At 38.7% G+C, this 6,000-nt stretch overlaps 1 protein-coding gene across 2 annotated transcripts in view; it reads left to right on the top strand.

The window, feature by feature from the left end:
- LOC122788856 (transmembrane protein 150A-like) overlaps positions 1–6,000 on the top strand; it is a 738,717-nt gene that overhangs the window by 612,411 nt on the left and 120,306 nt on the right. The gene's annotated exons all lie outside the window — the stretch shown is intronic.

Below are 6,000 nucleotides of genomic sequence, written 5' to 3'. Positions count from 1 at the left end.
ATTTTATTATTCAATATTTTTATACCTTTTTTATGGCTGGTCTTTTATTGATTACTTTTAACATCTTGAGAGCACTTGTGTTTATTCTTGTGATGTCTTCGCCACTTTGAAAAGCCTTGCAGCTTGGATTACATTCTACCATTTACATTAGTATTAATTTGACTAAATATAAGTGGATACCCTTGTAACAGCCTAACAGTGACTGGCTGGTAACAGCATCATTGCTTTATTGTCTGGTCATAAAGGGGGCAGCCTTTCCCAGGAGTGTGTGTGTGTAAAAATCAAATACCCAGCTGTGGGTGGGTCAGTCACTTGAAACTGCTCTTGAGGGAAATTGTGCTTGATGCAGATAGCTGCTCTAGAAAATACTGAGTAAATACACACCCACTAGATAGTAGTACTGTCTCTTAATTTTATACATGTCCATGTGCCTGGAGAATAAGGTAGACTCAAAGGCTGGACAATTTCAACAACTCTGTTGAAAACAACAACCTGATAGAGGCCCTCAGGTCCTATGGGCAGCATCTTTTGGGAAGAAATGGTGCTGGCCAGCTATTATGGTACCAGTCATGGCAGATGTTGTCCAAAATATTAGTGTTGTGGTGGTGAAAGCTCACACTACAGCAGTGTTATAAGCATGTCACCGACACAATGCAGTATGCCCAGGCAAAGGCATGTTGCATAGCAGCTGAGAGGTTAGCCACTGGGGGAGGGCACCAGGACACATCAGGATAACAGAGATTGAAGAATGTTTGTTGTCACAGCAGGGTGACAATGGTACTGGGATCATCCCTGGAGTGGTGGACACTAGCATCAGTATGGACAACCCCAACACATCTCCGTGGATGATGCCCCTGGTAAGTTATACATATAGCATATTTTTTATAGTAGCACTGCACATGCAAATTATACATTACCACATGGTATACTGCATATATTTTATTATAATGACATTAGGTATCCCCCCATACCTGCATAGCAAGTGGTACAGTTCTTGAATGGAAACACTTAGCAGGCATGCTATACAGGGCCACAGTTGTAGCACAGTTACTCACGTTCACTCTGGTGTGTCTTTTGTTATGCGGGAGACTTCAATAGTGAAATCTAGAGAAGCTGGGGCAGAATAATAATAATGAAACACAAGCACCTGAGTCAGTCACATAACAGTGATACTGCCTATCTTCATCCTAGGTAGATATCTACCCACAGTACAGGGTGAAGACATGGTCTCATCCACAGAGGCACCAGAGGCTGTACATTCTGAGAACTCACTGTATCTAGTAGGGGAGGAGTCCACACTGACTGCAAATACCAGCAACGCAGTGGGTGGGCTACTTGATTTACACACAGTATCTATATGACCATTTGTATTTCATTTAGTTACAGTGCCTGCATGTACTTGCTAGCTGGCCTGTGAATTATCACCATGCAGGAAGTGGCAATATAGCTGAGATGTATGCCATATATATGAAACAAGGAAATTGCCTGTGTACTACGAGGCACATTGGTTATAACCCTATGTGCATCATATGGTACCTGGCAGTTCATTGAATAGTATTCTTGCCTGTTGGTATACCTCTGTGATTGTAGGCAAGGTGTGGATGTTAGTTCAGTATGAGTGCAGTATGTAACACCCAAAAGGTGAGCAATATCATAGAAGCCATGCAGAGTGGTGGCAGTTTCTCCTGGAGTGTTAGGAAAGTAGATATGCTCTTGCATGTGTAGAAGCATAACTTTGAGGACTTGTTCTGAAAAAAATTCAGCTGAGACCTGTGAATTACTTAATAAATCATTTGTTGGCCACCGAAAGTTTTTTTTAGCTAGGATAGCAATCACTGTACATACCTCAGTCTCCGCGGAGATAAGAAAGCTGCACAGTCTTGTAGATTCTGCGTGTGAATGATGCATGCTAAGCAAGCTCCATACAATGTCCTGATCTATGATCTACATAGAACCCAATCAATAACCTCTTGGCAGGTAAAGTCGTGGAATGTTACGCACTGCAGGAATCATTTTTGCCTCCTGGTAGAGCGCACAGGTGAGAAGTGGCTCTGTGAATAGCTACCATATGCAGCTGCATGAGTGCTACTATGATACTGAGCATTTCTGTTGAAAGCACCTCTGATTTTGGGTGTGCTTTGCATTTTTATAATCTGGCACAAATAGCTGTAGTATTTTTCATGGTTTACTATCAAAAGTTAGAAAGTTAATTTACTGTCATTAAATGTTCGAGGGTACAGGTGCAAAATTTGAAGATCCTGACTTGGAATTAAGTTGGCTCTGGAATGTCAAGATGCAGCTTGAATCCATAGATTTGACAGTTGCTTTCTGCAATGGATCACACTACAGTGGGGATTGGGAAAATTACCCTTTTCCTCAATGTAATGTGATCTCAGCGTTGGAGTATATAATTAACAAGTGGCACATTGGGGCTTGCCCACCCTGTAAAATATGTGTAGGACTTCTCCAGATGTCAAGGTAAGCTAGGTAATGTCGAAAATGTCAAAGTCGGCCTTCTTGACATTACCTCAGTTGGTGGTGTGAGGACTCGCTCTGCATCATTTTTATTCATTCAGTTCAAGTAACTCATCACTCGAAGAATAGATTTGCAGAATTTTGATAGTAAACCACTTTCCCCATTTAATGATTATAAATCAGTTATTTTCATCTTGTTTACAATTGCTTGTCATTATGACCTCATGTCTCTGTCCATCACCATCCGCATGTCATTATGCTGTCATATTGCACTTCTGCTCACTGCTTCATACCCCAGCTTGACAATATGAATCCCTGCTAATCATGCACATGGACATTTTCAATGCAACCATACCCTATAAAGTACATAATGTGTCTATTAATCCTGGTCTGTGTTTTTGATGTTAAGTGATTAAACGTGGATGATATGCCCTCGTGGTACTACACAGAAATGTGTTTCATATGAAAAAATATCTCTTTGACCCATAATGTGCCACTTTCCCTATCTGTTTACCTATTTTGTCCATTTCACTACTTACAGGAAGGTGCCTTTAAACTAACACAGTAAAGATGGTGGAATAAGTCAAATAATATTCACATACAGCTGGAAACTGTAGCAAAAGGAAGGGTTAAAAGGGGGTGTCACAGCGGAAAAGGAAGAAGGTATACAGAAAGCCAGAAAGGCTGTTAAAGGGGGTACAGAAAAGAGAAATGTTACAAAGCAAACCTCGAAGAGAGCTACAGCAGCAGGAAATATGAGTGAAAAATGAAAGGTGAAAAATTAATTATCATGGCACTTTGAATATTGTATGCCTCTCGAATTGAACACAAACAAACCAAACTACGAAGCAAGGAAGCCAGCAAAACGATACACCACACCACCTTGGATGATAGAATAATGAATACGTTACACCAATATGGATAAAATGCTCAAATGGAATTTATTTAAGCTCACAACAATAAGCTTTTCGTCGGTGACTCTTCACCAACTTCTTCAGAAAGTTAAAATACATCACCATGACGTTACATCCTTAAATACTCATTAAAAACTAAATGAGAAACACATGTTTTCAATCAAACAAAATCTTTAAAGACATAAAGACTAATAAATGCTCCTCTATCACAAGGGCTCAACCTAAGCGGGGCATACATTTACTATATACATTGTAAAAACATCAAGGCATCATCAAAAATGCATATAATAAAATAATTAATTAATAAATAATTAATTAATTTTTTCAGCGATTGATCAGGTAGTTCCTGCAAATAGGGGAGGCCCAGAAGCTTTATGGTTGGAACAAAAAGAGTTATTATGGCAGTTAAAATTAGAGGCTTACCATCACCTGGGGTTAAATGGAATGTTATCAATTGCTTGTGTTTTGAAATTAAGGAGCTTGGTGAGATGAGTTTAGAGTGCATTAATTACACTCTGAAATTAATGTTTCAGATGTGGTGACAGAACATAACTGTTTAACATCTGGATATAATGTAAGTATATCACCCTTATCTGGTTCTTTACAATCAGATTTTTTTTTTTACAGTTTAACTTTTTAACAATGGTCTGTACTTTTATGACATTGCACACATAAAGCAGTTTTATATGACTCACACAATAAACATTTACTGTCATACCACACATTCTTTTGTTTGATATATCAGTCAAATGTAATGCATTTGCATAATGCCCGACTAAAACTTTCCCTAATAAGGTTTTACATTTGCCAATATGCTGTTTATACCAACATTGCATTCTCTTCCAGATTTTATCTGCTTGTTCTGTTACATTAAGAGTAAAACATTTTCTACTATGGCCCCTAATGGCATCCATACTGTATGCAACATAGAAAAAAGTCTTACCATGCAGCAAAAAGGCAGGTGATCAGGCTGACTTTTGCAGATGGCTGGAAATTCCTCCGTAGTCACTCGAAAAGCTGGTGAAACAAAACTAGCAGTTGTAGATGTAGATATGAAACCTTAGAATTCACTCACCTGGACAATTTATTGCACTGCAACCTTCCTGTACAACAGTCTCAATCATGATTCAGATGTCTGAAAACTGCACTACTTCAAGCTGTATAAAACCAGAGTGCTCCAGTTCAGGATTCACTCATAAATTTTAGTTCCTGTGCCTTTACTGGAGTAACCCTATACAGGGCACCGCTCCCCCTGTGTTCGAATACAGGCTAGGCTCACCACTGAAAAATTAATTACTGCGACACTTTGTATACTGTAACAACTTTAAGCAACTTAAGTGCAGTTAGTAATAAAATAACTTATCTGTATAACAGATGGCAGGCACTATACTTTACAGCTTACAGCTTTTAATGTACAAGGTTTGCTTTTTGATACAAATGATAATTCTTCATTTACCTTGAAACTAATTTTCCTATAAAATATCAGAATTAACACCCTTTAGTCTTACAGTCCCTTTATAGTGCTTTTTCTACCATTTAAATGCTGGCTATAAAAGCAATCTTTTAAAGTCTGCTTAATGTCATGCAGTCTGCTGATAAGCTGAGGTTTGTTCAGTTTCAAAGTAAAATATGTAACAGCATTCAAGATCAACGAGTCGTCCTTGTCCCTGGTTGTCCTTGCAGCTGTACTAGTCAGAAAACATTTATTACACAGTATAAATGCCAAACATATGCGGTAATTAACTACTCTATTTTTTCCTACTATTCCTGTTTATTTTTAGCTAAATACTTTTAACCATTTAATATATATGTATTTTAACAAATAAAAATGTGCATGCACTATTCTAACAACATGAACAGACAGGCAAGCAAGAAGAACAGTATGATGATAAAAATCAGCATTAAGCTTTTTAGTGATAAAGCTTAATGATCTCAACAAAAGGAGAAATGTCGTACAGTGATACCCACTATAGGACAGGAAATATAAGTCTGAGGAAAGATGAAGCACTCAAAACTAAAGACAGGAGGGTGTTTATGATGGGGAACCTCAATCTCACAGCAGTGGTCTAGACTATCTCTGCTTCCAGTGTAGTAGAGAGCACAGACTGACTGAGACATATGACTTGGAAAGGTTTAGAGGAAATATTATTGGCTCCCTTTTGAAATGCCAGCACTTGAAATGCAGAGGGCAAAATGTCACCCACCCCCCTCCAAAAACACAGAAGAAGAGCAAATCTTGGAAATCACTATTCTCCTTAAAAGTTCTTCTAGCAGGGGAAAGCAAGTCCCCCCTGCACTCCCCCATGTGAGGGGCAAGCCCCCTCCATACCTCCTGAACTTGTATATACCAGCTCCAAGATTGCCATACCCATAGAAAAGGGAATGCTCCAAGAAATGGCATCTCGGACTTGGTCTATACAAGTCCGATCTTTCTGCCATTTAGTCTTCATATTTCAGGACTCATTCTAGTGGGTCTCAAAATTTCAGATGGTCACTGAAATACTGAAATGATCATTTGAAATCAGGAAATGAGAAATTCTTATTGTCCCCTATAGGAGGATGCATTTGATCCATGGGTCAAAGTTCCCCTTTCCACTGTTTAATGATGATT

The sequence above is a fragment of the Protopterus annectens genome, chromosome 14.part0 (assembly GCF_019279795.1).
Source record: "Protopterus annectens isolate FY-2018-M chromosome 14.part0, PAN1.0, whole genome shotgun sequence".
Taxonomy (NCBI): Eukaryota; Metazoa; Chordata; order Ceratodontiformes; family Protopteridae; genus Protopterus; species Protopterus annectens.
Note: the sequence above shows the minus strand (reverse complement) of the source record. Positions and strands in the feature narration are given on the sequence as shown.